Raw genomic sequence first — 12584 nt, 5'->3', positions numbered from 1 at the left:
CTAATCCATTTGATATATTCCCAGCTTCTTATTCACTGCAGAATTCAGCCACCTAATGTGGTTAATTTTTATGAGGCAGAGAAAAATCAGGCAAATCAAAATAAAGAAGAAAATGGCAAGTATGAATCTGCAAAATGAGAGTGTTAAGTCAATCTTAATAAAACAATGTTTTTTTAGAAGCACACAAGCAATAATTTTGATAAATGCCATGCATTTTTTCTTACTTTTAACACCTGTTATATTGGTGTATAATTCTTTCATTAACAATTCTTGTCATCTTACATATGGCAAATAATGTTGGCTTTTTCTCTTATCATATTGTTTGAATTAGAAAACAATATATGAAAGAAAGCTGGACAGGAAGAAGAAAATATTTTTAAATGCTTTTCTTTCAAAAAATTAGAAAAAGGACACATACTTTTTGCAAGAGTTTCTTTGTTGAAATCATGGTTTTCCAATTTTATTTTTTTTTCAAAATAATTTTTGCCCACTTGAAAATGAAAACATTCCAAAAGCAAAGTCACCAATTTTAGACAAGCATTTTGGAAAAAAGAGGAATACAATCTTTGTAAGTGGTGAAAGGAAGGAAATCCTACTCTAAGAAACTTTTAATTAACTCCTGTCAGCAATTCCCAAAAGTTATGACTTGAATGTTTTCCTAAGCCCAATTCAGAGCATACTGAAGTTTCTTAAGTGCCATAGCAGCAAAGTGATAGTGATGGAGACAGGTGCAATGGGATATAAAATCTGAACCTTAATTGAACACCTTTGAAACATTTCAAGTGATAATCATTACAACATAAACTGCAACACTGAATCTTGAATTAACTCGGAGGCTGTTTCAGTAACAACTTCTTCAGTAAAGACTTTCTGTTCTCTGCACAGACTCTACACTCATGCAGGTGAGTCTTAGGTTGTGTATTACCAAAAAAAACCCAACCCAAACAGTGGACACAAAAATGCTGTTAGCAAGGAATTTTCCTGCTTCTTTCCAGTCCCGTGAGATACTTTTCTATCTCATGGAAGATATCAGCAGAGTTCTATAGGCTATGAACACCTGTGACCTTGCAATGCTTTGTTTATGGTACAGTAGAAAAATATTTTGACAATGGTGGTTTTAGGATTTTAGCCAATCACCCCAAGGGGTGGCTGATCCTTTGACCAATTAGACTATGAAGAAAAAAGTCTATTAAAGAGTTTGTAAAATAATTAAATAAATCAATCTTGCTGCACAATTCCTGCCTGCTGGATCTTTTCTCCTCTCCTCCCTACGGCTGCAGGATACAGTCATACCAAGCCATTAAGCAACTCTGGCTCAGTGATTTCCTAAGCCAAAATTCATTACAGCCAGTGAGTGTAGTCTAAAGAAGTACATTAGTACTACAGTGTGTTTGTCTTGTTATTACACTCTTGTGTTTATAGCTGTTGGAAATAAAATTCGGGACTAGAAGGACCTTTGAGTTTACATGATACAGTTATTCTTGGACAGCCTAACTGGTTCACTCATGAATGAGAACTAAGAAGAGACTATTCACAGTATAGGCATCATGTCCTTCTTTGTAGGGTTTTATGGGCAGACAACCTAGCTTTATGTGGCTTTTGAGGGGAAAGAAAATTACTAGGCAGAGATGTGAGCTCTATCCTTCAGTTCTTCATGATTGCAATGTCAGAAGTCAGGGAAATGTGGCAGGAAAAGGTAAGAGTGTGCTCTTAGTAAAGAGCTTATCCTGAAGTATTTTTTCAGTCCCTTGTGACAGTGACATAGAGGAATATTCCAGCCACTAGGGAGAATATGACAATGGCATTGCCACTGTGGATTATGTTTGGGTCACAAATATCCACTGCTCATGGCCTTTCTCTGTACTAGGAAGCAGGGAAGATAATGCCCTATGAAGCAGCCAAGCTTCATCACTTACTGAATAAGCAATAATATATTGATCATTCAGTAAAACGTGTCCTGTAGAACTGCTTGCCCTAGAAAAATCAGTCCTTGGCTAATCTATGCATTTTGTAGCAGAAGAATATATAATAACTCTTAAATTACTTGCATATAGTGTTCTGTATTTGGAGCTGGGTATTGTGTGTTTTTTTTACCATGTAGGACACTTAGATATTTGTTCCAAGTTCACTGCTTCGTGTTAAAAATTGTGCTAATGCCCTTTTCTTATATCTTCTAAGTTTCTCAGATATTCTGGAGAGTTGGGAAAAGAATGGAGCTTAAGTAGGGTCAAATTTCTCTGTATTTCCACCATACCATGAGGAGCAGAGAATTGTATATTGCTTCCAGTGGTAAAAGGAGAGGCTGAGCATCAGGAAAGATTTTGAAAGGTGTATAGAATTTATGAAAGATGCTAATAAGTTATGTAAGGTACTGCAGAAAACTGCCTCTTCTGTAATGGAGCATTCTTCTGCCCTTCAGCAAAATTACAGTTTAACTTACATTGGTGAAGACTAATAGAGCTGGTGGTTGTCCTGGTTTTGACTGGGATAGGGTCGATTTTCTTCATAGTAGCTGGTATGAGGTTATGTTTTGGATTTGTGCTGGAAACAGCATTGATAACACAGGCATGTTTTAGTTGCTGCTGAGCAGCACTTTACAAAATCTTTCCTCCCTCTCACGCCACCCCACCAGGAGGCTGGGGGTGCACAAGGAGTCAGGACAGGACACAGCTGGGACAGCTGACTCTAACTGATTGAGCAGATATTCCATACCATAAGGTGTCATACTCACAGATAAAGCTGGGGAGAGAAGAAGGAAGGGAGGGATGTTTGGAATGATGGTGTTTGTCTTCCCAAGTCATCATTATGTGTGATGGAGCCCTGCTGTCCTGGGGATGGCTGAACACCTGCCTGCCTATGGGAAGTGGGGAATAAATTCTTGTTCTGCTTTGCTTGTAGGCACACCTTTTATTTCACCTGTTAAACTGTCTTTATCTCAACCCATGATTTTTGTCATTGCGACTCTTTGGATTTTCTCCTCCATCTCACCAGGGACAAGTGAGGGAGCAGTTGTGTGGGGCTTAGTTGCTGACTGGAGTTAAACCATGACAGTGGCTGATTGTACCTTGCAATCATCATTCCAGGGTCTAGAGCAAAGTGTTTTGTTAATGATATAAATCATCAAGTGAACTAGAAAAAATATTATATTATTGCAGCCTTGCTCTTTTCCCAGAACTGATTCAGATGAATCTTGGCAGCTTGGGATTTTCATATCAGAAAAGTCCATAAACAGTTATTTAATTTTCTATCAGTATTCTCTCTCATAAGACTTTCAGTAGAGATATATTTGAATCTTGTGCAGCAAAAAATCTGGCAAGGAAGATAAGAAATAAAACTGGCATAATCAAAATTCTGTGGCCCAACACTAATAAAGAGTGCTAAAATCCACTTATCACACAATCCCTCCTAGATTTTGTATCTATGTAGCAAAATAGAGTCATTAGCTGCTACTCCAAAGTGATCTTTTTCTACACAATCAATGGAAATTTTGAGAGAGAATAAATGGCATATATTGAAGAGGCTGCAATTGCATTTCAGAGCCATAGAAAAATCCATGACTTAAATATCAAACAATGAATCTTCAACTGAAAAGCTTCTCTGCATTATCTGAAAATGTTAAAGTTGGAAGTACATCAAAAGTCATAGACAGATATCTAAGAGCCTTTTGGAGTAGATTGGGCTGCCTGAAAAAATTCTCTGAACCTGACTTATAGGGAAGATTTGATCATAGAAAATATGGTGCAACAGAGCACAGATAAAGGACAGTATACATGAAGGTATACATGAAGAAGGTGTACATGAAATCATAAAGTAGGTGTATATGAAATGGATTTCATTTCTGAAAGGTTCCTATCCACCAAATGCTTAAAATCTTCTGGGATGGAGGTTCTGACTTTGATTGACAGCTTATTCCTCTTCTTCATTGTTCTTATTATGAGAAAGCTTTTATTTTCCAATGCTGGACAGTGTTGTTAGTAGAGGTAAAAAAGCTCTACTGCTATAATTGAAAACACTAATGCTATTGTTACTCATGGTAGGCATAGAGAGGTGTTTATCTGCTTTATCATCCCATAGCTACCTCTTAAATATTTGAAAAAAACAATTCACATCTCTCTAGTTCTCCTTCTCTAAAGAAAACAATTCCATGTTTTTCTTTCTTCTGGTAAATGTCGGTTGTCTTTTACTAGCCCTGTTCTCTGAACCTTCTCCAGCTAATCCACATCCTTTCTAGATTGCCATGTGGAAAATTCAGTGACTAGACATACCAGACATATAAAGAGGTGTCCTGGAAGAGATACAGAGGATAGATGATAGTCTTTATTCCAAGAATGGAATGTACCCAGATTCATGCATATGAAAAACTGAAATACAGACATAGGTGAAGCTGAGCTTACGCAGTCAAACCAACTGTCTTTGAACTTCATCAAAATCTGATGCTCCAGATAAAGTTGACAGACATTCCCAGATGATATATCAATTGCATTATGAATTCAATATATTCAGAGTTGGGTTCTGCTGCACCACACCCTTGTGAAGCTGAGACTTCTGTGCTTTAGAAGGCATGAAGTGTGAAGTAGCTGTCATTTCTTTTGAACAGGCTGTTAGCGTCAATCAGCTGGATTATTGCACTTTGGGCTGCTTGACTGAAGCAGTCATTCTAACACACAAATACCTTAGGTGGAATGCTTGGTGATATGTCAAGTTTGTCATTGAGCTCCTTACATTCATTGCTTCTCTCACATTTGATATTTTGCATGAAGTACAACACCCATTTTGTTCAACAGCATAGGGTTTTGCTGAAAAGTGAAAGCTTTTTTTGATACCTCCTAGAAACACCTGGCATTTGTTTGTAAGTTTACAGGGAAAAAGAGATTTCACAGTATGATGTTGTGCTTGAGATATGCCATTCAATCAATCAACAATGCTTATTTGAAAAGGCAGAGGAGTTAGAACCTTGTCTCTTAACTTCTCTGCATTCGTGTTTTGAGGTATAAACAATGAACTATGTAAGATTAAAAGACCAAGAGACACATAGCTAAATCGTTGCTTTTCATGTAATTGTTATGGAAGAGAGTTCACCACATACTTTGCCCAAGAGAGAAGAAAGTGTAATGACATTCAGTAGTTAGCATAATATCTGTGAAGGATATTTGGTGTGCATGACACACTCTGAGGTGGAAAAATGAGAAGTTGAAGCTGAGGCTGGAAGATAGAATCAGTCTAAATTTAGAATCACAGAATCACAGAATCACCAGGTTGGAAGAGACCTCTAAGATCATTGAGTCCAACCCATGCCCTAACACCTCAACTAAACCATGGCACTGAGTGCCACATCCAATCTTTTTTTAAACACATCCAGGGATGGTGGTTCCACCACCTCCCCGGGCAGACAATTCCAGTACTTCACCACTCTTTCTGTGAAAAACTCTTTCCTAATATGCAACCCAAACTTCCCCTGGTGCAGCTTAAGACTGTGTCCTCTTGTTCTGTCAGTTGCTGCCTGGAGAAAGAGAATGAGTTAGAATATGGAGAATGAGTTAGAAGACAGCTGGAAAGATGCTTGCTGTAGGCCAGGAAACCGTCTTCTTGGCTTGTGTTCAGTAGGGTTTGGATACTTATGAACCACCAGCAGCATCAAACATATGCTGTCACCTGGCTTCTTCAAAATTTGATTCTACCTGAGTTTAAAAAAGTTAATTTAGCTTTTCTTTCTGGTCAGGACAGTAACCTGAAGAATCAAGAAGATATGCTGTGAGCTGGTACCCTCCTATAATAATGTAGAACAAATAGTGGAAGAGCTTCATACAATACAAATGTTCTTGTATTTTTATTACCATAAAGAGGAGTAAAAGAATGGCATATAGTTGAATACTTCTGTTAGAACAATAAATGCAAAATTTCTGGTCAGGCTGGAACACACTGTTACAAAAGTCTTTTCTGTAATGGTAGGAAAGCTTAGAGAGATTGTCATTCAGCCAGATGTCAGAACGTCCCAACTTACGTAAAAATGCATAAGGACACCCTATTTTCTTAGTTCATCATTGTAGCACAAATAAATGACAAGGTGTGAAGGCATATATTAACGACCAAACAAAGTCACCCAAGCCTAATAAAGCTGAACAAATTGCTCTCAGACTGGTCTGGAAATGGTCAGAAATGATGCCAGTTACAGGCATGCAGTAAAAAGTCAGCTAGTTCAAACAAGCTCACCTAGACCTGGTTACCCAGGACCAAGACCAAAGAGTTTTTGAATGCTTCCATAACCTCTGTGGGCAACCTATTTCAGTGCTGAGTCCCCCTCACAGTAAAAATATATTTCCTGATGTTCAGAGGGAATCTCCTATATCTTGGTTTGTATCCAGGTCTCTTGGACCAGATTACCTCCAGAGGTCCCTTCCGACTTCACCCAGTCAGTGATTCTGTGGCACTCAGAAAGTACATGATTTACCATGGTGCCAAACATGAGAAGGACAGAAAGCAGAAGCTGGTCCATGTATAGCACCATGTCCAGGGAAGAGAAGATTTTTTTCCCAGGTCATACCATTATTGAACTATCCAAACATGAAGGAAATTGGCAATAATGTCAATAGTTCTGGTTAAGAAAAAAAGATAGGAGCACCAGACTCTGCAGACAATTAGATGAAGTAATTTTAAACACTTCTTGACAGTAAGATAGATTATACCCTGGAGGATGTAGCAGGTTGTGGTGTCTGACACTCACTGTTAAAACTGAACATCAGGCAGTATAAGAAATTGTCAAATTTGTTGGAGAATTATTTTCACAGCAGATAATCTAGGGATCAGTTTGGAGCTGTACACCTGGCACAGCTGAGGTTTTTTAGGAGTACCCTGCAGTGGGCTGCTGGCCTCTTCCAGAGCTACCAACATTGGCAGGTCTGAGTTATCTCCTGTGCATTCACAATCTTATTGCACTCCCTTCAGAAGACAGTGGAATTTTGACTCAACACAGCACAGATCACTGAAACTGGTACTTCACTAGTGAAAGCAGAAAGGTTAATCCATGTGCCAAGATATTTATCCTAGAATAGTATCAAACTTTTGGGATCATAAAAAAAAGAAGGTGGCTTACTTGTTGAATAGCAGTGTGTGGAGTTAAAAGCTGGCAACACGAACTAAAATCAAAAAAAATACAGTTGGGTCCAGAGCCAGGAGGAAGAAGGAGGATACTTTTGCTAACAAAGAGATTTAAGGCTGCATGGTGCACAGCTTTCCATAAGCTTACTATATTGGAATTCCACAGCTCTCCTAACAAGAAGGTTTAGACCTTTTGATGGTTTGTGTCTGGGGTTGGGAGTTTTTTTGGCAGTTCTATTGTTATTCCTACTAGCACATGGACTAAGCAAATCGCTTCGGCAACTGACATGATGTTATGTAGCATTTTCAGGTTTGAGGTCTGTGCCCACTCTTTCTGTTCTGGGCTACCTGTGTTTTAAAAACATTTTCTTGTTAGGCAGTGCAAGTGCTTTTAATTTGGGGGGGAAGTCTTGATGCAGGAATATAAATTCTTAAATTGCTTGCAACATTGAAAGTAAATTCCTATGAGAGGGAAAATTGAACCAGAGTGATGAATTCCTAGAGGGGATTAACAATTAGAAATCAACTCTTCAGTCTTCAGTTGTATGGGAAGAGCCTTGTGAGTGAGGTCCCTGCAGCAAAGCCTTAGAATTTTGCAGAGCAATTTCCCAAATGATTGAAGAAACTGTAAAGCTGTTCTTTCAGTGAAAAGCAAGTGTAGGCACAAGTGTGGTAACTCTTATGCCTTCTTTAAGGCATAGGTAGAAAAGAAAAGAATTCATCATTGCTCAAGCACATGAGCATATTTGACATATTGTCTCCTGGTTTTTTGCCCATACTTTGCAGAGGTGGAAGAGGTGCTGGCCTTTTTGCTAAGACACTAATTGCAAGGGTGTCAGACTAGACTGCAGTAATAAAAGTTTTGCACAGATAAACATGCATGCATAGCTCAAGTCCGCTATAATGTAGATGCTTTTATAGTGCTGTTTGTGGAACTTTATTTGCCAAAAGTAGCTCATAATAATTTTGCATATTTTCATATCAGTTCATGGTTTCTGATGTTAAAATACATTACATTTATTTGTGGTTTTACCTGCCTCTTCCCTGCTTCCAACAATTCTTTTTCTGTTTACTTGTTTATGTTCTTTTTATGTTGTTCACATCCATGCCTTATTTCTCCTCCTTTATACTCTGCTTACATATCGTGATTTCCCTGGAATCTAGGGAAATATGATCAGCATTCACAGTCACCCCTAGACCAGTCTGTTAGAAAGCATATTGGTGAAGAATAGCTGATGAATTCCCAGTACCAGATGTTCTGTCAGACTGCTCACAGTTAAATGAGAACTGTGCAAATGTATATCACTCAGTCATCTTCATGATCTAACAACATCTGGTTCATTTGCAGGTGCCCTTTGTCCCAGCAGCATTATATTAAATTCTGTGCACTGCATTGTAAAGGGAACGGATTTATTTTGTATCAGGCTGTGGGGAAAAATATCTGCTTTTGTCAGTAAATCAGTCTACTACTAGCTGTTGAAGGAAAAGGACTAGAAATAAATGAGTTTATTTGCTACTGTTGGAATTCCCACCTTTCAGATAATCCAGAAAATTCAATGGCTGTTTTCTGTCTAACCAAAGTATTTCTGCTGCATGAATGTTTAAAAAACAAACAAGCAAGCAAACAAAGAAAAAACACCCCCTACAACAAGGAAAAAAAGCAACAAAACCCCCAGAAATTAGACACATGAGTTTGCTTTCATTAATTTATTACTTCTGGAAAAGTTACAAGTTGTTAATCTCTTGTATGTAAAATTTCATAGTGCAGAAATTCGGAAAGTTATGTTTTTGAAAGATCAGATAGCAGAATGACAAGTCAGGACAGAATTTATCTGCAGTGCAGTACTTAGATAGGGTAATATGATACTGCCTTTTCCTACACAATATTGTGAAAGGTAAAACAGCATCACTGTTAAATCCATGCTTCACTGGGATATGCCCAGATGATTTCCACTGCTGGCAATCTGAGGTGCCTTAAAATTCCAAACTTTGTGGTGCAGAATGGAGGGTGGAGTGAAGATCTCCAGGTCAGTCCTGTTCTTGGCATGATGTCTTCTCAAGAATGAATTTTGTCAATCAGTTAATTGCTTCTTATCTCCCTAGGTCACACAGCTGATGCTCTCTCTCATGTATCATTAAAGAAGGGAGCTATCTTGCTATCACTCGTGGCTGGTACCTCAGACCCAAGCAGTGCAATGTCATCTTGGTCTGCAAATCAGTGGGGAGAGCAGTGGGAACTGCAAGGCTCTTGAATTGTCATGAGGGAGCTAACTGGCTCCAGTGGGATGTGCATTCCTGCAAGTGTGGAAAAAAAAGCTGCTGTGAGGTCTGATAGAAGACGTTATAGCCTCAACAATAAGCTGTTTCTGCTGAGAATGGACACAAATAAAACATCCTATTGTGGGCAATCTAAAAAACATCCCAAACCATATAGCCTTACATTGACCTTTTTTCGACAACAGCTGAAAAAATCTAAAACCTGCACACAAGAGTCCAGATTGATTTTTTAATCAAGGATATGTGGCTCATCCAATTTTTTTCTTTCCATGCCTTCTCTTGTGTTTATCGTGATGCAAAGGCTTTATCCAGAGATCTGGAGATACAGATCCAGGGATTTGATGGGAACACAATGAAATTCAATTTTTACTTGTTCATCTGAAGACTGACTCTGCTTTAATTTTATTTGCCCACTGATCTTCTAGATTAGTAGAACATAAAATACCTGTATGAAGGGACATGCTTCTTCTAGCTACTGAAACAGAATTTTAGTAGTCTGTTTATTATAGAGCTTGTTGTGGTATCCTTTCAATTTCTTTTAATAGGTCTGTTCAAATACACAGAACTACTAGGGGTACCACAGTCTTGTCAGGTAAGCACTGCCAAAATAATCCAAAGAAATCTTGCATTGGAAATCAAATTATTAGCTACATTGGTACAATTACACAGATAAGGTTTCCATTAACTGCAGTGAGAGCTGCATCTATGAAACCAGTTCCAACTTGGGGGCTGTGAATATTACTTGGATATGTAAGTCCTATTGAAATGTAAGTTCTATGGATATATGTCATATTATCCTCTTTTTCTGGTAGAAATCTGGTGTAAATATAAGCTGCACTTGGCCAGCAAGGTGGTCACTATTGACACAGGTATCTCCTTGTTGGTCATCTGGGTTAAGAGGAAAAGAAATCCCCAGCCTAGTCCTGTTCCTCATTGTGCATGTGTTTAAGAACATTTTGTTGATACTGTCTTTCTGTTAACCCAGTCTGTAATGGCAGGGTTAGTACAACTCTGATGGATATTTTTTCTTCAGTTCAAGCAAAAAATACAATAGGCTTCTATGTAATTAAGCCTTTCAACTGCAGTGAATATTGATTGTAGAGCAGTACTTGACACTGATGGTTCACATACAGAAGCTAATGTGAGATGCATCATTTCTGCCTCATTTAAGATACTCTCAGGGCAGTGTTGTTAAAGATACTTCTCCCAAAAAGTCAGTCTAAAATGCACTGCTTTTTCTTGTTCTCAAAGCCCTTATGGACAGCTTCACAGTAACATGATGCGCTTACAGCAAATGAATTCACAAATACCACAATGAAAACATTTGTTTTTCTTCTCTGCTTCCTAGAATTGGTATCAATTATATCACAAGCCCTTTTTACAAGATGAGAGAGAGAAGAATTTGGATGTCTGCAGTGTTGAATGCCTGTGGTTAATAGCTTTAGAAAAAGCTGAGGTATCTAGATACATATGCCAGCACTGACCTTGACAAAAGAGTAGGCTTTAATTCTTAGCGATAATAGACAAAGGGCACACTGAAACAATGTGATAGAAGAGTCTCTGAGCTATTGTTTGGCACATTTTAGGCAAAGAACTCAGTTTAAGTTGAGACCTACTCTGTAGCAATGTTCTCCACTGGATATAATGTGTGTTCCCATTTAGGTACTTTTTTTTCTATCATCTCCAGTTGTTTTGGTGTGGTTAGGGCCACAGATGGGATTTTCTTTGTCAGTGATAGTGTGTCTGAGTCCTGTAATCTGTTTGCAGGCTGAGTTTCACATTCTACAATAAAGTAGTCTGTCAATCAGACTGTCCTTCAGCCAGGAGCAGGGCTATCACTTATTCCCCATCAGCCACCAAGCCCTTAAACTAGGATGTTGTGTGGAAGATCCCTGCTATATTCTATTCCCCTGAGAAAGAAGCTTCACAGAAAGCATAGAGATGTATTAGTGTTCAACACAGTTAAATCCCCATCTAGAGATGTGTCTTTGGTGAAATTGGGCAGTGTTTCTTTTTTTCTGCATTCCACCCCATGCACCTCCCTTTGTAGCAGTGAAGAGCTGGGAAGCTTATATGTGGGAAGACAAATATGAGCACTATTGATTTTTGGAGCAGATGAATTGCATTGTTGTTGGTAGTGCTTTTTCTGTCTTGAGTAAGATCAGCTGTGGATAAGCATTCCTTTGTTTTGAAGCTGCTGTTCTTAGCTCTGGTTCTTGTGTACTTCGATTGCTTTGAAGAAATTTTCTCTGCTGGGGTGTATATCTAAGTCAGGATACTTGACTTGTGTTCATCTCTTCACAATGGAATATTAGCAGGAGAGTTGTCCTGTGAATTTTCCTGAAAGCAATGCATGTGCATGTGTAAAGGTATCCTCTGTAAGATTGTTTTGATCTCTTTCCTCTGGGTTCACTTTTATATTCTTAATTAATTCCCAAGAAGTGTATTTGTTCAATTTGTGCTTGATTTCTCTTTCTCTTTTGGATATTACCATGTTCTTTGATAAGGATAGGTCACTCATCTGTCATTTGCATGAGAGCATTCCTTCTATATTTTTTTTATTCCAACAAAATAGTTTTTATCTCCTAGAAGCTGCTACTGACCGCAACTAGATTTCTTTTAGATAAAATTTTTCTGTTTTTTTTTTATTTTTCATTTAACATTGCCCTACTTTTTGTCTAATATTAGACTTTATGGTTCATTGGATTATATTACTATCATTGACTTTTCTTTGTTTTCCAGAGGATTTAATAATTCTAGGAACACATGCTTTTTCACTAGCTCTTCCGTCTATATTCCTTTCTCTTTAAAAACTCTGCAGTTGTGTACTTCTTTAAGTGGCTCCTTAGTCAAGAATAACCTAGATATATTTCCTCATTACTGGCCTATCTGTTTTGAAAAGCAAGGGATTTATTTTAATTACTCATTGTCCCTAAGCAGTTATTCATAATTTCTTTGTGTTTCTTTGGGACAACCAAATCACTATCTCCTGTACTGTCCTGAAATACTTTTTCCTATGTAGGTTTGTTATTTCAGACACAAGGAAGGTTGCAGAACAGAAAATAATACTTTAGATTTCTCCAGTGTTCTGCTGAGATTTGGACTTCTTGTACATAAAATATTACTGCATTCATTAATTTTTACTTTGCTGTTCTGCTTTTCTTTTTGATTTGATGATGTGCTTGGTGATTTAGAGTAAGAGAATGGATACT

Source organism: Corvus cornix, chromosome 1 (genome assembly GCF_000738735.6).
Source record: "Corvus cornix cornix isolate S_Up_H32 chromosome 1, ASM73873v5, whole genome shotgun sequence".
In the NCBI taxonomy this organism is placed as follows: domain Eukaryota; kingdom Metazoa; phylum Chordata; class Aves; order Passeriformes; family Corvidae; genus Corvus; species Corvus cornix.
The sequence above is the reverse complement of the archived record's forward strand: the minus strand, read 5'-3'. Positions refer to the sequence as shown.